Below are 21,604 nucleotides of genomic sequence, written 5' to 3'. Positions count from 1 at the left end.
TATTACTATTCTCACTAATATTGGATAAAATGCATAGGTTCCCTGCTCAGTGCCAGGAATCTCACGTTGTATCAGGAAAAACAGAGTCTGTTCAGAGGACCACAGACCCATATAGAATATTGATATTTAAGTGAACTCAACAGTCTAGCAGCCCCTGTAACCAGAAGAGAGAGATGCAGGTTCAAGAACAAGAGATAGCCCCCAACCTTAGAAAGTATCAAAGGAGATTCTACTGTGTGTCTAACTCCCCAATCAAAGACAAAGAGCGTCTGAATGGATTTATGAAAATAGAATGGAATCCACTGACATGCTGCCTACAAGAAACTCATTTAAGATGCATGGACACATGGACTAAAAGTGCAAAGGTAGAAGAAGGCACTCTATGCCCACAGCCACCCGGGGGAGCAGGGCTGGCTGTGCTAGTACCAGACAAAGTAGCTTCAGTGAATCGTTGTCTCTTCTTCTCTTTAAAGGGATTAAGAACCTTTTTTTCTGCCAAGGGTCATTTGGATATTTATAACATCATTCATGGGCCTAGATTTATTAAATTTCACTTTGTAAAGAGCTCCTAGATTTACTGAATTTTGAATCCTGCCTGCAGTTACTTTGGCAGGGTCAGACCAAGATTTAGGCAACCCTCAGGATGGACATTTCCACTCCAGCCTTAATGTTCATATGTCATGGATGTGAAACATGCCTTCATTAATTTTTTCAAATTTCCTGATGAATGAGTATGATTTTAATAATCATGGTGCATGTGTGTTGGTTTTTCCTAAGTGTGGTGACTTTCTTTCTGTTACAACAGAACAATGAATCATCTCAAGAATATAGGAAGCTCCAGAAACAAGCAACAGCACAGAGTTCTTGCTGTACTTTAAAAAAGTTATGGAGGTTAGGGAAATGAACCCTAAGATATGTATTCAAATGTTTTTTTTCTTTCATGCAATTGTTTCTAACACATTTATAAGATTATTTCTTTGTTGCTTTGTATGTCCCTCCCCCACAGTATAACCCCTGCTTTCACTGTATTTGATGTTGTTATAATTTGTGGAGGGGAAGGGCAAAAACAAATCTTTTAAATAGGGATACAGGTGGACCCAGCAACAATGAGACGTACAAGTCGTTATGTTGAAAATGAACTTTACAACTTTGGTGGGGGGGGGAGGGTTAAGTGGGGGGGGTGGGGGGAGGATGGGATGGGAAAGGGAAACAAAGGAGGAGGCTACAATGCTTGATAAGAAATGTACTCATTATCTTGCCCATGTAATTGTAACCTCTCTGTACAGTATTTTCACAATAATAAAAAAAAGTTATGGTGGGGGGGAGGTGGCTCAGTGGCAGAGTGCTTGCCTTGCATGCATGAGGTTCTGGGTTCAATTCCTCAGCAGCACATAAGCAGAAAAGGCCAGAAGTGGTGCTGTGGCTCAAGTCATAGAGTACTAGCCTTGAGCTGAAGAGTGGAGGGACAGTGCCTGGGCCTAGAATTCAGGCCCCACGACTGACAAAAAAAAAAGTCATGGGAGAGAGGCTTTCGGTATTTGAACTGCTAGGCAATGACACCAGTTCCTTTTTAATATTTGGTAAAAAATAAATATGTCACTTTAATATGCAACTATATTGCACTAGATAATGCCATTTTCTATTTCTATCTTATCATAATTTAAGTTGTAGCTGTCATTGGAAGTATTTTAAAGGCTTTTTATATTAACATCACCCATGTTAATGCTTTTTAAAGTTTATATACAGCTGATGTATATTTTTGGTTTGGCATAACTATTAAAATTTTTCTTGGAGTTTTGTTCATAAAGAGTTTTCTGAAGGGATGGTAACTTCTTAACAATAGTAAACAGTTACACATTTGAAAAATGCAACCAACTTTTCAATGCCCCTCCACTGAGGGTATATTTTCCCATCAGAACCACAAAAACGTGGAGGCCTAGATGGCTAAGTCTCCATCCCAAGGCTGCAGAAGAAGGAGGTGGGACATCTGGGAATTGTGTCTCACTGGAGCAGGCCCATGCAGTCTCTGCCCCTTGCCAGGGCCTGATATGGCCTCCCTGGACAACCAGAGAAGTTCCAGGATGTTGCAGTCATGATGCTAGAGGCCCAGATACACAAAGCAGGTGAGAGCAGTGGGTTAGTTATGCTTCAGAGCTGGACCTGACTTCAAGAAGAGGCCTTTGTGAAGCAAGGGACAATGAGCGCTTTCCAGACAGACTTTGACTTCCTAGAAAAGATTACAGAAGCCAGGGGAGAAGGGCCCAGAGAGAAATGAAGCTGGAATCAGGGATAAAGAAGGAAGCGTGATAACTTCCAGAGACAAATTCAAATGGAAACAAGACACTCAAATGCGTGAGACTGCTGTGCTGTGTGGGGCACTGTGGGATTCAAAGCCAACATTCAGAAGTCTTTGTCTTGTGGAGCTGCACATGAAAGAGACAGACCATCCAAGGAAGGTGTGGTTATCACTAGGCCCCAGCCACGGGAGGATAGCTTCTCCCAGAGGCCAAGACATGGATAGCATTAGAATTTCAACTCAGACCTTCTTCTTCCTTGTCTTCCTAAGAACTTTTAGGAATGAAATGTTCTGTGGACATAGAAGATCACTATTGGCAACCAGGGATTAAAAGTTTATTTTGCCAGTGTCCACGGGGTACTACCCTTGTTTCAGGGCTGTAGCTCATGCCAGGTGCTGAATACTTGCTTAGGATGAGCTGGCCCTGACCTCCGGGAGCTTACAGCCCAAGTAGGGATGGTCCTAACGGAAACTACCAGAGCTTGGCCCCTTTGTAGCATGGATACATTCTGGTAACAGGGACAGTGAGAGGGAGAGATCTTCTCAGGGCCATTTGGGATCAGCTGCAACACTGTTCCACTGCCCTTCCAGCTGGGACCTTGTACAGGTGTAGTCAGCCAGCTCAGACTGCAGGGAGAGGCCCACGCCAGCTCGCCTTTCTTCTCTGGTCTTCCCCCTTGTCTCTCTGTAAAATTTCTTCAAGACAGAGCAAGAAACCCAAGCCCTTGGCCTTCTGATATACAGCCTAATACTCTTCCTTGAGTGTTGACCATGAGTCCAAACGTGAGCATCAGCCCATGTTTTTCTCTGCCATGTAAGTCAGAACCCTGGAGAAAGCAGAGAGACCTTGGCCATTTTGCAGCCCCAGCCTAGGGCGGGTAGGGATGGTTTAAAGGCCAGGAGGCTGCAGAGCGAGAGAAGGCTAGGGGCAATGGCAGGGCAGAGGAGGAAAGGGTGAATCTAGGAGCTCCAAGTCTCACTCACGACCAGTCTCTCTCGCTGCTGTAACAGCTGCGCGCATGCAGTGGCTTAAAGCAAGAAGAACATATTCTCTTACAGTTGTTCAGGCCAGAACTCTCTGTTTGCGGTGGAACCAGGCTGAGGAGGAAGGTCTGCGGTCCTCCTAGAATGTCAGGGGAGCGTCCATTCCTGGCCTTTCCAGCTTGGAAAAGCCACCCACATTCTTTGGCTTGCGCCCCATACCACATGACTTTCCCTCCCCCTTTCCCCCTTCACATCCTTCTTCTATCTCTGCATCTGATCCTTCAAGTTCCCTCTCAGGATGATAATGAGTTCCCAAACAGTGCATGGTGCTCTACTTTTCTGCTATGATGGGAATCCCTCCCCCCCACCCCCGGCCCATCAACACATGCTGGAACCTAATTCCCAATGTGGCAGCATTAAGGTACATGCAGGCTTTTTTTCTGGGGGAGGGGGTGTTAATTAGGTCATGAAGGCTTTGCCTTCATGGTGAGAAAGTGCCTTTATAAAATAGTGCCTTTATAAAATAGAGTCATGCATGTGTTCCTAGCTCCTCAGGAAGCAGAGGTAGGAAGATCAAGGTCTGAGGCCAGTTGGAGTTAACACCGTGAGATCCTATCAAAACGACATTAATGAAAAGGGTTGAGGGGCATGGCTAAAGTGGAAGAGCACTTGCCCCCAAGGCCCTGAGTTCAAATGCCAGTATAGCAAAAAAAAAAAATTTTTTTTTTTTTAAAAAGCAACCCGGGAGAGTATATTTGTTCCTCCCATCATTGAGGCCAGAGACTGAAGATGCCATCAATAAACCAGAAAACACCCCATTAATGCTCTCTTTCCCAGTGCTTTGGTCATGGAGTTCCTAGCTCCAAAGAAAGAGTCACAGTTAATGTTGTGCATGAAGAACCCAGACTCAGGTGTTTTGTCGTAGCGAGGCCACCCGACTGACGCCTTGTTGGGCCTGCGCACCGTGAGGGAAACACTCTAACCAAACTGAAGGGGTGCTGCGAATGGATGCCGGAAGCATGCCCGCTTCCTGTGCATCCGCGAAGGGTTATCACGGGGGGAGGACATTGTCAGTAGTGAAAGCCATGCACAGCCACACTGACCTGAGGTTTCAGTTCGATGGCCCTCTAGGGATCACTTAAACCCCTCCTTGCTCCGAAGAGAAATCTAAGGCCCAAAGAGAACAGGATTTGGCCCAATATCAGCAGCACGTGCAGGGCCAAGAAATTATATAAAGAAGAAGGGAATTTCTAGAAGACCAGAGAAAGGACTAGAGCAAAGCATGGCTGAGCACAAACAACACTGTTCCCAGCCGCCCCTCACTACCACACTGTCACACTGTGACCCTAGAACCAGGCCGCAGGCCCCCAAGGTGAACCACTCATCTTGAACGACAGGGTAGAGATTTATACTTAGGGAAACTGAGGCTCAGGGAGGGGGACCGTTTTCACCCAAGAAAACCCAGGTAGGTGGTTAACAAGTGCAGAAACCCGGGTGTGGGAGACCCAGACCCCACCACAGTTCAAGCCAGTATTCAACTACTTGGTTGCTGTCTCCACTGTTTTGTTCTAGATGAAATTCAAGGCTGGGTGGGCAAAGAAAGGAATCTGATAAACTCCTCCAGGCTGGAGCTGTTCCCAGAGCCCTGCAGGCAGAGAACCAAGTTGTGCAGACACACCCCTGAGGTCCAGAAGGCGTTTAAACAGCCAGCCTGCCAGATCCGTTCCTACTGGCGCCCCTGGGAAGGACCTCTTGGACATTGGAATGGGGTGGAGAGATCTGGCTCTCACAAAGGTCCTAACAACCAGACTCCAGGCTGTGAGGAAACTCACTCCTGTTCCTTCCTACACTGGGAGCTTAGAGAGGTCCAGGACGAAGCAGGATGGACTTTCAGGACACAATGCCACACCATCCAGACCCGAGCGCCTCTGTCTCAACAGAGGTGACTCTGGGAAAGAGCTGTAAACCAGGAGCTGGTCGCCAGGGGCCAGAGGAAAGGACCATCCGTCTACTCCAGATCCCTGAAACATCTCTCCCTCACTCTGCTGTGCAGTAAACCAGAGTCCCAAACAAAAATTTCCTGCACACAATCAGCAACTCAGAAAAGCCCCCGCAAGAACTCTGACCCAGGAGACCTTGGCTTGTGAGCAAAACAAGAAAACTACACAATAGGTTGTTTTTATTGTCTTGGTCCCAGCTTGCATCTCTGTAAAGCGAGCGCTCTGGGCCAGGGAAACTTCCCCAGGTCATCTGTGTGCTGGAAACAACCGCAGGCTTGGCCTTCCACCCTGCCACTACCTTCTGTGTGAGGCTGGAAAGTCCTGTCAGTTCTGTGAATCCACTAGTCTCGTTTGCTGGAGAGTTAGAACATAGGGTTCAGAGGATCCCTACAGGTGTGAATTCTTAGAGTCCTGGCCCAAAGAAGGCTAGGCTTATGCTTAGAGCTACCTCAATTGTCCCTATCATGCTGGATGACTAGAAAAGTATTCTGTTGTGGAGGATGGGAAAGCCTACCACACTGAGGGATAATCTCAAGGCAGAAGACAGTTCAGGACCTGTCCTGCTCCAGGGGACACCACTTGGTATGCCCTTGTTGAGACCTTCCCAAAGGATGCAGTAATGTCCCAGTGGGGGCCTTCCCTGGCCTACTGCTTAAGCAGCCTTCCCAGTGTCCCTCTCATTCACTACCTTCCTCACAGGTTCTCAAACCAGGCAACTCCTCTCTCACCCTTGTATCTCTCAGGGAATATCTGGATCCAGCACCCGAGCCTGAGCACTCAGCTCTTTCAGGGTCTCCCTGCAAAGCTATAGTGGTGTGGTGGGTCACAAGGAAGATCAGTTTTGAGGCTTTTAAGGAACCTCCATACTAGACTTCCAGTGGTCACATTAGTTGACATGTCTGCCAGCAGTGTATGAGGCCTCTCTTTTCCCACATCCTCTCCAGCATTTGTTGTTGTTTTGTTTTCTTGATGGCTGCCACTCTGACTGGAATCTCAGTGTGGTTTAGATTTGTATTTCTTTTATGCCTAAGAATGGTGAAATTTTCTTCATGTAGCTGTTAGCTATTTGCATATCTTTTTGTCAGAACAATCTATCTGTTGCAGTTCACGTGTCCATTTATTAAAAGGATTTCCTGTTCTCTTGTGGTTTTAATTTCTTGGGTTCACTGTATATTCTGGATGTTTTTAATCTGTTGGATAGGTAACAAAGATTCTCTCTCATTCTGTGTATTGTCTCTTATTCTGGTAGTTGTTTATTTTTTGCTGTGCAAAAATTTGGTGTATTCACACTTGTCAAATTTTGCCCCCATCCTCTGAGCGTCTATCTATTCAGGAAAAAATTTACCCATGCCTTTATCTTCCAACATTTTCCCTATATTTTCCTGTAATACACTTAAATTTCATATCTTGCTTTGAGGCCCTTAATCCAAATGGAATTGTACAGGATGAGAGAGAAAGGACCTGTTTCAGTCTCCTGCCCAGTTTTCTCAGTTCTGTTTGTTGAAAAAGCTGTCTTTCCCCTATGGTATATTTTTGTCTCCTTTGTTGAAAATTAGTTGGCTGTGGATGGGTGATTTTATTTCTGGATCTTCTATGCTATTTCATTGGTCTTTGGATCTGTTCCCCGACAGTACCATGCTGTGTTTGTTACTATGGTTCTGTAGTACAATTTGAAGTCTGGTATTGTGAGACTTCCAATGGTGCTCTTATTGCTATTCAGGATCTTTTTTTTCTTCCATATAAACTTTTGTATTGATTTCTGTAATTCTCCCGGGAATGGTGATGGAATTTTTATGGTTATTCCATTTAATTTGTGCATTGCTTTTAGCAGTATGGCTGTTTTGACAATGCTAATTCTGCCAATACATAAACAGGGAGGGATCTTCCTTTTGTCTTATGTCTTCGTCAATTTCTTTCTTCATAATCTTATGGTTATCATTATAGAAATTTTTGGTTTTCTTTTTTTGTTTTGTTTTGTTTTTTGGTTAGGTTGATGCCTAGGTAATTCTTGCTTTGTTTTGTTTTGTTTTTGAGGCTTTTGTGAATAGAATTTTTCTCCTGATTTCTTTCTCAGTCAGTCTGTGCCTTATTAGTATATAAGATACCTACTATGTATGTGTGTGTGTGTGTGTGTGTGTGTCCTATTATATTTCCAATGGTATTTATCAGACCTAGAAGAGGAGTCTGTAGGGCCTTTTAAATACAGGGTCATGTCATTAGAAAAATAGGATCCTGTCATTATATAATGTTATTTGTTCTTTCTCTATTTGAATCCCATTTATTTTTTTCTCCTAATTATTCTAAGAATTCTAGTATAATACTAAATAAAAGTGGGAAGAGTGGATATTCTTATTCTTTAGGAGAAATGTTTTTGTTTTTTCTCCCACTTAATATGAATGCTATAGGCTTGTTATATATCTATATATAGCCTTTATTAAATTCATGTACTTCTATTCTTTTCTCTTTTTGCTTATGTGGTGCTGAGGAATCGAACCCAGGGCCTCATGCATAAAAGGCAAGCGCTTTCTACCACTGAGCCACCTTCCCAGCCCATCATGAACTTCTATTCTTATTTTATTCAAATCTATTATTATAAAAGTATTGAATTTTGTCAAATGCTTTTTCTACATCAGTTGAGTTAATTGTGTGTTTCTTGTTCTCAGTTCTGTTTATGTGATGCATTACATTCATTGGTTTGTGTGTGTTGAACCATCTTTGCATTCCAGGAAGGAAGCCAATTTGATTGTAGTATATTTTTATATATTTTTATATGTTGTTGAGTTGTATTTGCAATGATTTTATTGAGAAAGTTTGCCTCATTGTTCATTTATGAAATTGATCTATAATTCTCTTTCTTTGTTGCATATCTGGTTTTGAAATAAGTGTAATAATTGCTTCATAAAATGAAGTTGGGGATTTTTTTCCCTCCAATGTGTGTGTGTGTGTGTGTGTGTGTGTATGTGGCTTTATTATTTATTTGTTTATTTATTTATTTAGTGATGGTCCTGGGGCTTGAACTCAGAGCCTGGGTACTGTCCCTGAGCTTTTCTGCTCAAGGCAACTACCTACACTACCACTTTGAGGGGTAGAACCATTTCCTCTTTTTTTAGGAGTTAAAATTTTCATGACTTTCCTTCCTGGGCTGTCTTTAAACTACCATCCTCAGATCTCAGACTCCTGAGTAGCTAGGAGTACAGTTGTAAGCTACCAAGGCTTGGATTAAAAAAATTTTTAATTTAATATTTTTGGTGCCAGTCTTGGGAGCCCCAGAGGGTAGAAAAGAACTGGAGCTAGAGCTTCTCCCTTTCTCTGGTCACCTTTTACTTCACACAATCCATGGTAAGTGGAGCCCACAGCTCTGTTGCTTTTCTCCATTGCTTTGGGAAAATGACAGAAGAGTTGGAGAAGCATTAGTGGGAGGAAGCTGATGAGATTCTGAGAGGTTGTTCTCAGGTGAGGAAGAGGAGAAGGGAACTTGGGAGAAATGAACAGGGAAAGTTTCTGCTTTTAACCAGCAGCCCCCATAGCCAATATATGCAATGCTTTCTCCCACCCATAGGCTGTGCGCAATACAATGCCCTTCAGGCAATGCACTTATGTAATGTCTTCCTGCTCCTCCAGGTTCTGCACTTTCAATGCCTCCACCCCAAATTCTGCATTATGAAATGCCCCCCATCTCCAGTTTCTGTCTTATGCAGACACCTATTCAATGCCCCTAACTACCCATAGGACATATTTCCTTCCAGGTGGACTCCAGTGTGGTGCATTTTCAATAATAACCATTTCCCTAGTTTCCAGCATCTTGTCACCCTGGAACAAGTTTCCTACCTGCATATCAGTTCCTTGATCCTGTCTATAAAATGGAAACTCCTCCCCAAGATGTTTTTGGGACAAGAAAACACAAATGTCTGGACTCCTTTGTCTGAGAGCTAACTTACATTTCCTGAGGAGCAAATTCTAACCTGAGTGCAGATTTACGGTAGCTAAGAAGTGTTGCTGCCTCTATTTAACAAGATTGAGTCTCCACAAAATAATGATAGAGCAGAGTACTGACCCAAGATATGCAGATACTAAGCCTGGATCCTCACAGAGCCACGAGACTAGACAGATCTGAGTTCAGGTTCAGCCATTCTAGCTAGAAAGGCACCGAACTCTCCCTGTGTCTCAAGCCTCTCCTTCTAGCTACTAAAGTTGAGTCTCCAAGAGTCAGAAGCAGGGTGGTGATATAATCTTTTTCGGGTGCTTGTGTGGAACTAGGCATAGGTCTCATGCTTGTGAGACAGGTGCTCTACCACCTGTGCCAAGCCGCTGGTCTTAACCTTTTACATGCAGTTATTGTGTCCCCCATCACCATGAGGGTTACTTGCTGAACCCCAGCATGGCCCACGGACTTCGTAAGTCCTCCTGAAGGTCCACTCTTGCTCCAGACAAGATTGGTTTTTCCAAGTACAGAAGATATATAACTTTTGCTAGGGATGAGTTCTGATAGCCCATCAAAGACTGAAAATGTCTCCAAGTTGAAATGTATTCATCTGGCTCCCAAATTTCACAGCCTAGCCCAGCCCAGTTTAAATGTGTTCAGAACATTTACATTAAGCTATACATGAAGCTGAGATGTTGGATGAGGAGCCCTAGAAGTCAGAGATTGTCCACAAATTGGGGAAAGTGCAGACTTTCTCTTCTCCTTTGGTCCCCCCCCCCCACACACACACATACAAGGGCCCTTTACACTTGGCTGGAGGACAAGCAAGGCTGGAAATTCTGAAAGCCAGAGCTCCTGGAGGCGGCAGCCCGAGGCTGAGTCCTGGGGGAAGAGAACAGAAACAGCCTGGGGAAGCAAAGGCACAAACAGGCCTGCAAACAAGGCCAGCATTTGTTACTGAAGAGAAAGGGCCATTCAGCTGTCCTTGCCCTGTGAGAACCCCAGGCTTCCAGAAGCCTGGAGCCCCAGGCAGCTTTGCTCACCCCCTTCCCCTGAGCACCTGTGACCCCACTGCTCTGTGGGAGGTAGAGGCCTGACTCACCCCTGCACCTGTGAGGATGATGGCAGTGTTCTGTCCCCAAGCACTGGTTGCTGCTGGGTTGCCTTCTCCAGCCCTGTATCTAGCCTGCATAGGGCCTTTTCCCATTCACTTCTCCATCCAGCCTTGGTTTTTTGCCGTTGTTTTTTTCCTGCTTTCCCCATCTCTGAAGCTCAGCATGGGGGAGGATCTGGGTGTCTGGAAAGGATAAAACTATCCCATTTGTGTTAGAGGGAGGGGGACGAGAAGGCAAGATAGCATTCATTGAGCACCTACTATGTCCTGGGTACTAACTTAGCTTTTTCACCTACTACTGCCAGCAGGAAGGGATAGACTTAGGGAATGGAAGCATTTGATTCTAATAGAGAATTTACTCTTTCCAGAGCAATCTACTCCACAGGGCTGTGACAGTAAAACTAGGAGAGGAAAGGGTAAAGGCTACAAGAAGAGGAAGCAGGTATTCCATAAAGGCATGCTGAGTCTGTGTGCTGAAGACTTGCATTATAAGAAGGGATAAAGAATGTCTGCTACAGGCCTCAGAGGTGTGGCTCAGCAGTAGAGTATCTGCCTAGCAAGCTCAAGGCCCTGAGTTCAAACCTCAGTAACCCTCCTCACCTGGACAAAAAACACCCTACAATAATGGATTTATTTATTTCACTCAATGGCTATTTCCTGAGCACCTGCTTCATGCCTAAGTATGTTAATGGCTGGATGGGACAGCACTCCTGGCCTCACGCTATTTTACTCTAGTAGAAGGGCAGGAAAGGTGTGTTTCTCAACTGAACGGTGCCGATCACTCTCTGTAGTGCCAAGTTCTATCCTCTTCAATGTGTTCTTTCTCCAAAAAGGAAACAACCTGGGCCTGGGCCAAACTATGCCTCTATGGAGTCTTCAGAAATGAAGCTTTCCCCTCTGACACCTGCTAGAAAAGTCTTGCCTCATAGTGCACACACTGATGCCAACAATATGAATGGCGGCCCCTGGGGTTGTGCAGTGAACAAGCTGCCCGGCTGTCCCCATCATGGTGACCTGGGAGCCCCTCCGGGATCCTCCTATGCTACTGCGTAGTACCCACAGTCTTGTACCAGAAGAGCTCTGTCCCGATGGGGTACGAGTGACTGTTGATGAACACAAGAGCTCTCATTTATCAAAGTTGCACCCAGCACTCCAGAGCCTCCATGGAGTAGTCCAGAGGTTCAAAGGAATATTCTAGAAGATTCTTTTTTTTTTCTGTCATTCCTGTGGCACCTTGCACAGTTTTTTTTTTTTTATTTGTGAACATACTGTACAGAGGGGTTACAAATACATGGGCAGGATAATGCGTACATTTCTTACCAAGCATTGCAGCCTCCTCCTTTTGTTTACCCTTCACGTCCCTTCCCAGCCTCCCCCCTCCCCCCCAATCCCAATCCTTCTCCTTCCCCCCCATTCCCCCCCCCACCGACGTTGTAAAGCTCGTTTTGGACATGACAACTTGTACTTCTCATTGTTGCAACAGGTCCACCTGTATCCTTAAACAACTGGTTTTTCCCCATCTCCTCCACAAGTTATACTGACATCAAATATAGTGAAAGCAGGGGTTATACTGTGGGGGAGGGACATACAAAACAACAAAGAGATAATCTTATAAATGCGTTAGAAACACATGCATGAAAGAAAAAAAAACATTAAAATACATATTTAAGGGTTCATTTTCCTGACATCACATTATCTGACCTTTTCCACTTGACTCATGCATATACTAGATATTGCAAATAAGGGAAACCATGGGACCTATGTTTCTTTGGGCCTGGCTTACTTCACTTAATATAATTTTTTCCAAGTTTTTCCATTTCCTAACAAATGGGGCAATGTCATTCTTTCTGATGGAGGCATAGAATTCCATTGTGTATATATACCACATTTTCTTGATCCATTCATTTACTGAGGGGCATCTGGGTTGGTTCCATATCTTAGCTATGGTAAATAATGCTGCAATAAACATTGTTGTGCTGGTAGCTTTAGTGTGGTCTTGTTTGTAAACATTTGGGTAAATGCCCAAAAGTGGGATTGCTGGGTCATAGGGGAGTTCTATGTGAAGTCTTTTGAGGAACCTTCATACTGCTTTCCAAAGTGGTTGAACAAGTTTACATTCCCACCAACAATGAAGTAAGGTTCCTTTCTGTCCACATCCCCTCCAGCATCTGTTGTTGTTAGAGTTCTTGATTTTTGCCGTTCTAACTGGGATGAGGTGATATCTCAATGTTGTTTTGATTTGCATTTCTTTTATGGCTAGGGATGTTGAACATTTCTTCATGTGTCTATTGGCCATCCTTCTTTCTTCTTCAGAGAAGTTTCTCTTTAAGTCTTTCGCCCACTTATTTATTGGGCAGTTGTTTCTTTGAGGATTTGTTGTTGGGGGGTTTAATTTTTTGAGTTCCAAGTATATTTTAGATATGAGACTTGATTGCACTCAATCCTCCCAGTACCTTCTGTGTTAATGTGGCTGTTTGTCCCCCAGCAGGTCTACGTGGCTAAGTGATCCCCACCCGGGAAGTGGCGGCTTTTGGAGGCAGATCTGTTCTATCAGCAGAGGACTGGATCACTGGAATCAGAATCCATTCCACTCCAGAAGCAACAGCCTTTTCCCAGAAGAGCCAGACAGTAAATAAATCAGGCTACGGGGTCTCCCAGGCTCGGTGACAGCTACCCCATGTCACCACAGCAACATAGCTGTCCTAGACATGAGTGGCTGTGGCTAGAAGCCAAGAAAACTTCATTATTGACACAGACACAGACATTTGAAAATTATGACATTTGAAATGTCACAAAATATTCTTCTTTTGTTTTCATTTTTCCCAGTTATTAAGAGAATATTGGAGGGGCTGGGAAGGTGGCTCAGTGGTAGAGTGCTTGCCTTGCATGCCTGAGGCCCTGGGTTCAATTCCTCGGCACCACATAAGCAAAAATAAAAAATCCGGAAGTGGCGCTGTGACTCAAGTGGTAGAGTGCTAGCCTTGAGCTGAAGAGCTGAGGGACAGCGCCCAGACCAAGAGTTCAGGCCCCATGACCAGACCCCCCCCAAAAAAAAGAGAATATTGGAAAGCTGAGCAATGGTGGTTCATACTTATATTCCTAGCTCCTAAGGACGCTGAGATCTGAGGACAGCAGTTCTAAGCTAGCCTAGGCAGGAAAGTCTATAACACTCTTTATCTTCAATTAACTGCCAGAAAACCAGAAGTGGCACTGTAGCTCAAAGTGGTAGAGCACTAGCCTTGAGCCAAAGCACTCGGGGACAGGGCCCAGACCCTCAGTTCAAGCCACACAATGGACAAGAGAAAAAGAGCAGGGGGGGGGGGAGGTAAAGGGAGAGGGAGACAGAGAGAGAGAGATCATTGGAGGGTGAATAATATCAGGATTGTATAAAAAAAACATCGTGTATCATTTTGAAGCCTGGAAGCTCAGGTGTAACATGGCCAGACCCTCTGTGCCATGCCGGTTTCAGGAACATGCCCCTAACTGTCAGGCCAGAAGGCCATTTGTTGGGCTTTGGAATACGGTAGCTCTGGCCAGGGATCCAACATGGCACGGTACAGGTTCTGTGGTGTTCACAAGAGGCATTTCTCAGAAAAGACATGGCAGGCAGAGCCTCAGCACGAGTCAGTCTTACAGGAAAGAGACCCCCACACTCTGACAGTCACTGCCCAACCCCCACGTCCAGTCCAGAGCTGGTGTAAAACCCACCTGAGAGAAGCACGTGGGGCGCCATGTTGTCGGTGTAGTCGAGCCCAGTGACAAGTAAAAGCATGGGCTGGGAAGGTGGCTCAGTGGTAGAGCGCTTGCCTTGCATGCATGAGGCCCTGGGTTCGATTCCCCAACACCGCATAAGCAAAAAGAAAAAAGCCAGAAGTGGCGCTGTGACTCAAGTGGTAGAGAGCTAGCCTTGAGCTGAAGAGCTGAGGGACAGCGCCCAGGCCCAGAGTTCAGGCCCCACGACCGGATCCCCCCCCCACCACAAAAAAAAAAAAAAAACAAGTAAAAGCAGAAGTTAATAGACCATGGTCCAGACATGAAATAAGATGCTGCCCCAGGTTCACATGGCACGAAGGAAAAACCTAAGTTTCTTGCCCAAGAGAGAAAGTTACAGCCCTCAGACATGACTGCTTATCATGCCATGCGTCTGGTTTAGGTACTGGCAGTTCACATCTGCGATGCTGGCTCCACAGGAGGCTGGGATCCAGAGAACCATAGTTCAAAGTCAGCCCAGACCAAATGGTCCATTAGACTCCACCTCTTATTAATCACCCAAAGTTGGTTTGGAGGTATGGCTCAAATGCTAGAACACCAGTCAAGCAGCCAAATGAACGCAGCAGAGCAAATGGGAGACCTTGAGTACAAACTCCAGTGACAGTCTATCCATCCCTCCACAAGTCTGTGCCTGGGAAGATTATACTGAAAATGTATTAGAGTACACATGTGCGAAAAAATGTACAGAATGCCTGGAATTTTTATGACCAAAATGTTAGCTCTATTATTTGGGGGTCAGGTACTCATTTGTTTATTACTAAGCTACCATTTACTGAGTACCAGGCGTGTGTGTGTGTGTGTGTGTGTGTGTGTGTGTGTGTGTGTGTGTGTCTGTGTCTGTGTCTGTGTGTGTGTGTCTGTGTGTGTGTGTGTCTGTGTACTGGAAAACACAGTTCATGCTGGTATTCAGTCATAAGACCAGCACACATGGCATGATGGCTGAGTCTTTATTTTTATTTATTATTATTACTGTTCGTCTTTTTATTTGTGGTATTGAAGGTCAAACCCACGGCCTCACACCCGCCAGGAGCCTGCTTTACCACTGACATACATTCCAACCCTGATTATTTTGAGTAGCCCCCTTTTCTTAAAGACGTTTTAGGGAACAGGAAGTACAGAGCGTGCCCCCACCCCCTACCCTCACTATGCACAGCCTCCCAGACCGCCTATCTCTCCCGGCAGCATGGGAGATTTGTCACCACGGAAGAACCTGCCTGGGCCTATGATCACACAGTGTGCAGCTGGCCTGCTGTTCACCCCCGCTGCATTGAATGGGTTTGGATGTCACCGAATACCATCATATCACACAGAATTGGGTCCCATGCCCTGAATTCTGGCTGCTGCCTGTTCATTCCTCCCCAGCCCCACAGGCCTGGCAACCTTGGATCTTCTCACAACCCATGGAAATGTGCTTTTTCCAGAATGTGATAGAGTTGGAATCAGACAGAACCTCTGTAGCCTTCTCTGATCGACCTCTGCTACGTGGGCCTCCTTGTGCATCCTTGTGTTCACTTATTTATATCCCCACTCCCATCTGGTTGTGCTACAGTCTATCTATGCATCCCTTCACCCACTGAAGGATGAACTGAAATGTGTTCTCAATGCTGAAAAACAACAACAATAACAAAACACTGCTGTCAAACATAGGCATGTGCAAGTTTCTTGGATGTCAGGACTTTTCAGCTCACCTGGGTGAACAGGAATTCCTATGTAGCATCATCAAGAATGCAGGTCAATCTTGTAAGGAGCTGCTGACCTTACATGCACAGTGGCAGAAGAAATCTGCCATGATGGATTTCCTGTTGCTCCACATCTTTGTTAGCATTTGATGTGCCAGTGGTCTGGATTTGGGCCGTCCTAACAGTGGCATCGTATGGAGACTTCTGTTTGCAAATATTGCTTGTCTTAGGATATTGAGCATCTTTGCATGTGCTTCTTTACTCTCTGCATGTCTGGTTTGGTGAAATGTCTGGCTTGTTTGCATTGAGTTATTTGCCTTTTTTGTTTTGGGAAGATTTTTGTTTCTTTTTTTTTTCCTCTGTGTGTTTTTGTGTTAGTATACTTTGGATAGCAGTCCTTATCAAATATGGCTTTTACAGGTATTATCTCCTCCTCTGTGACTCATCTTCCCATTCTCATGATGACAGGTGGTTTTTAGTTTCTTCTTGCTTTTGTTTTTTGGCTGCACTGGAAATGGAAGTCAGGGCCTCATTCTTGCTTAGGCAGGTAGTCTACCACATGAACCACAACCCTAACCCTTTTTTCCATTTCATTAGTCTCCATTGTCAAATTTTCTGGAAGGAGCCTACATCTCTTCAATACAGATTGCATGCAGATTACTTTTCAAAGCTTGGGCTGAGAGATGAACATTACTGGTGCACCATCTGATACTCCGTTACTCCTATGAGGCAAAAACACCCTGACCCATTGTGTGTGCCCACCTGTACACCATGCATGAATGTGAAAAAATCCCTGCAGAGAATCCAGGTCTGGAGAGCACCTGTACTTGACCGAAGGGAAGTGGCACTGTGGGATTCGAACATTGGCCCTGTCTGTCTCCAGATTGTGGTACTAGCTGTCACAGGGGTACAGCTTCAGAGGGCACCTGGATCCTCTGCCCCTTGTCACCCTGGGCTGCCCCTGCCAGGCCACCAAGGGCCCCCTGGATGCATCCTTCCACCCTCTCAGCATGGTCCCCAGTCAGTCTGCTGGGGGAGAGCCAGGCCCAGCCCACTGCAAAGCAGGGCCCATAGCAGAATATCAGGTGCACAACACAAGCATTAGCAGACTCCCACCCTCTTCCTCAGCCTCTTGTGAGCACCCACCATTATTATTGTGCTGTGGTTTTACAGTGACCACTCTCATTCATTCATGACCAGAGATGAATGGAAGACCTATTGCATACCAGGCACATTCTATGCCCTGAGGGTCCCATGGCTTGCTGACTTTCCAATCAAAGGAGAGAGACGTTGAGAAAAATGAACCTATACATTTCACAGATCTGATTATGCAACACACAGATCAGCAATACAAAGAAAATCCCTAGGAGAAGAACTGGGCGTGAGGGGTGTGGGTGGCTGGCAATTTTAAATACTTTAAACAAGCAATTTCAGTATCGCTATAAATAAGTTCTTTCAGTATTGCTATCCAATACAACTGTTTTAAACCTGCAACATGGACTGTATGTCAGTCTTTTAGGCACACAAGTGCTGTGTTTCTGTTCTCTCCCTCTCCATTTTTTGAAATCTAACGTGCATGGCCGATGTGGCCTCTGGCCACGATCTGCTTTGTCACTGTCGCTTTGGTTGAAACTCCTCACAAGGTGTTCTTCATTGGCTATAGATCCAGCCATAGCTGCAGCTCTGCAGAATTAAACAAAGGGTATCAAGGCTCAGGGTGCCACCCAGCGCTCAGCCATGCTGAAAGCTTGTCTGTGCCCAACATCTCTGCCTGGTCCCCACCATGCCAGGCCCTGGGCAGCCAACAGCCTTCTCCAGTTCTCCAGGGAGCCTCTGCCTCAAGCTATGTCTGCACAGGCTGTGTGACCTACCTCTACAAAGCAGTGTGGCGGCCACCTGGGTTCTTGGCCTTGGCCTTCCTCTTACTTGCGCTCAGTCAGCCACGGACAGTGGGCAATGCGGCTAAGCCCCATTGTTAATCATTGGGTCTGTTCTTGTGTGAGCCAGGTTGGAACTCTGGGCATCTCTCACCTGCCTAGTTAGCACTCCCTCCTACCTGAGCTCCCACCAGCTGAGCTCATTGCCTGCTATCCCTCCTCAGGCCTCAGCCAGTGTTGGTGCTTACATCCGGCAACCGGGTCCCAGGCTCACCACCATGATGGCTTCCCAGTGCCTGGAGGTACAGCAGGCATCCTCCAAGGGCCCACCGCACACGTCACACATGGGACTCCCTCAAAGGCCATGGGCCCGGCACCAAAGCTGTGGAAACCCAGCTCCACAATATCTGAGGTCCAAATCCCAGCTTAGCTGGGATCTAACCATGTAGCATCCGGCACAGGATTGAGCCTCTTTGTGTCTCCTTGTATTAGGACATGGAGTAATGGTCATCTAAGGCGATGAAGATAGCCAATGACAGGAAGCCAGCTAAACAGACAGGAAGCCAGCTAAACAAGCATTTGCTGCTGGGGTTAAAATATAAAGTGGCATGACACTAGAACGCTCTGGACCTGAGATTCTCCTGGCAGCGAAGGTGTGGGGCTCGGTGGGTTGCGAGGATCCAGAGAGGATGGTAGCTATAGACGAGGCTGTAAGTGCTGAGTCCCACTTCTGCATGTCTCCAGATGTGTCCACCACACACGGAGTGCTGCTTAAGTTCAATTTAATTGATTTAGTGAAACTGAAGAGTCAAATTACAAATTCAGTTCCTTTGTCATAGGCCAATTGCTCCAAAGCTACATGTGACCAGCGTAGTCAGAGGACGGGCAGTTCGAGTACCTCAGTCATTCATTTATTCATTCATTCGTTTGTTCGCTCACCACATACTCTCGGGCAGGGTCTCTGCCCCTGAATCAGGGGCAATGGAGAGCTGTGGTGCTGTCTGAGAACACTTCCCTTTGCTGTGCCTCAATCTCTCTTTCTGTAAAGTGGGCAAAAGGAAATTGAGGCTATAAATGAGCCCTTGAGATTACCTCACTCTGTGGGAGAAACACATGACCTTTGGGGTTCAGACTGAGCTAGTTTGAGTGTCAGCTCCCTGCACAGGTCACGGCCCACTCTAGGACTCAGTTTACCCACGGTGGCCAGCCTTGCAGAGCTGCAAGGGGCTGGCACAAGGCAGATGTGAGGTGTCCCAGATCCTAATAGAGGCAGTGCCCTGGACTTGGCGCTGGGTGAGAATGGGGCTGAGGGAACTAGAGAGGCATGGGGCCCCTGCTAAAGGGGGCAGGAGGAGAGAGGAGGAAGAGGCTGGGCCTCTGGGGACAAAGTCCGGGGCTGAGCAGGTGGCAAGCAGCTCAGTACACACCAGGCCCCTGCAGCCGACTCTGCCCACCCCGCCCTCCCCTCCCTGCCCCACCCACTGGGCCCCAGTGTGGTTTGGGCTGTGCTGAGTCACCTCCCAGTTGCAGGGATTCCCTGGACGGTGTGCGGCTCGGCACGTCCCACAGGGTGTGAGGTGGGGTGGCTGCCAACTCCCTCCTTCACCCTCCGTCCCCCTCCAGAGCCCCTTCTCCAGCCTGGGGTGACGTCATGTTACTATGCGGAGCAGGACAAGCACCCAGGCCCAGTAGTCAAATAGTCCAATGAGGGGAACCACTTCGTTTCTAGGCACAGCCAAGAAGCCCCTGGGGGTCAGGAGCGGAACCTGGACCCTACCCAGCCCTCCTGGAGGCAGGTTGGTGAGCTGACACGCTGGTGGTGCCATCCCCTGGTACCAGGGTGCCACTCTGTGACCCTGGCGGGGCTTTGTCTCTGGAGGCCTGCCAGATGCCATGCAGCTGCTCAGAGGGCTGTCTGCTGTCTGCAGACCCTGGCCTTGCGTGCCCAGGACGGCAGAGGCCTCTACTGAGCCTGGAAGAGGCATTGGGAGGGCCTGGAGCATGGGGATGGGGCCTTCTTTAACCCCCACCCTGCTTAGCTCGCTTTTCTGCACAACGTGCAGTTTCGGCCCTCCTCCTAGGCTGCAGTACATGCTGAAGATAAGAGGAGGCTGTGGCCCGGCTCCACCTCCCCAGACCCCGGTCTCCGGGTGTGGCTGCTCCTCTCACCATCATGAAGTGCAGCTTCCTGCTCTGCAGGTGTCCAGATCCCCCGGCCAGTCCTACCAGGCACACAGGGACAGCGACAGGGGCCATGACCCCCGCTCTACTCCTTCATTCCCAAACTCTGATCATGTTGGTAACTAGTGCTGCCATCCTCCCACCTCTACCTGCTGCCCAGGTTTGACTTCTTAACCTGATGCCTGCAGGTGACTCATCCTGTTTTACTGTGCAGCAACATCCAGGCTCAAGGATCCCAGTAATGTGCCTACCGCCCCACAGCTAGCCGGAGCCATGAGCACACTCCAGGGCTCAGCCCGTGTGGTCAGTTTCTACCTGCAAAGGGCTGAGATCCAGGGGAACAGAGAATGGGAGTTGGGGGTGGGAGGTAGTTCTGGCTCTGTCAGCAGTGCTGACCTGCTGGCCCCAGCTTCTCAAGTGGGGGGCCTCCCAGTGGGGCCCCTTCTCCTAGGAGAGACACCTGGAAACCTGGCTCCTGGAAGGGGGGCGGGCAGAGCTGAGCTGTGGGCTGGGTGTGTGTTGTAGCCATTTTAACCCCCCTCCCTCTCTCGCCCTCCCCCTCTTCTCCCCTCTCCTCCAGTCCACTACAATTACCAGCCCTTGCTCCTCAGTCCACCCCCACCCACTCAGTGGCTCCAACCTGTCATTTGCAAGCCAACATCCCGCGTCTCCACCTAGTTGTTTCTGGGGGAAAGTGGCACCTAATCCACAGTGAAGTGGTTTGGAAAACAGCTTCAGGTGAGGATGAGGGAGGCAGGGAGGCGGCAGGGGCCTGGATGACTATAATTCAGCCGGCGGAGCATGATAAGGCCTGGGGAAGCTGTCTGCCTTCTCAGTGCCGGCCCCGCCCTGGGGCAGCTCCCCTGGCCCAGGCTCAGCACGTTCATTGCGCTGCTGGCTGAAAACCCTGCCATAAACTATGCTAAGGTCTGTGGGGGCACCAAGGAGAAGCCGAAAACTGCGGGACATTTTTCAGGCAGACTCTGGGTCCTGGAGATCAGAGCCAACCAGCCAAGCTCTGGGCAGCCAGAGCAAAGGTCCAGAAGCACTCGATGGTCTGGCAAGGGAAGCTCAGGCTTCACAGGCCTCTCTGCATGGCCTTCATGGCTACTTGCCTCTACTCACAAGATCTGGAAGATAGCAGCCATGTTCAGGCCACCACCAGGGGACACGGCTGCTGGGGCCGAAGGCTCAGGGTGTGCCGGTGCGTGGCAGCTGTCTGCCTTTGCCATGGGACTCCCTGCGGGGGACCCTCCCCAGCCAGGGCCCCAGGGTGGAGAGATGCCAGCACAGATACCTGAGGCCCTCACATCAGCCAGTCCTGCAGGGCTGAGATCCACTGGGTGGGTCTCCAGCTGAACGTGGACCTGATGGGGCTGGACAGATGGAGGAGATGCCTCCTCTCCTCTGCCCAGGTGATAGAGCATGTGGGCAGCTCTGGCACTGTTTCCTTCTAGAAGCTTCTCCAGAAGCCTGTGAGGACTTTCTCGCAGCATGGACTCCTGGGAGCAGTTGATTCCTCCCATGACAAAAGGAGGAGATGGAGTCTTCCAAAGACCAGGCTAGGCAGGGAGAGTTATTTCACCACATTCAGGCATGCAAGAATAATGATGATGATGATGATGATGATGATGATGATGATGATGTCAACGTTCTTCTAAATTCTTGCATCTGAGGTTCCTGGACAGCATTGAGCAGCGAACCATCCTTCAAGCTGGCACAGAGAGACCTTTTCCTGGGGGTCTCTGTTTGTTTCCTCCTTAACACTGGTCTCCCACTA

Source organism: Dipodomys merriami, unplaced genomic scaffold (genome assembly GCF_024711535.1).
Source record: "Dipodomys merriami isolate MVZ:Mamm:240054 unplaced genomic scaffold, mDipMer1.0.p SCAF_4, whole genome shotgun sequence".
Taxonomy (NCBI): domain Eukaryota; kingdom Metazoa; phylum Chordata; class Mammalia; order Rodentia; family Heteromyidae; genus Dipodomys; species Dipodomys merriami.
The sequence above is the reverse complement of the archived record's forward strand: the minus strand, read 5'-3'. Positions refer to the sequence as shown.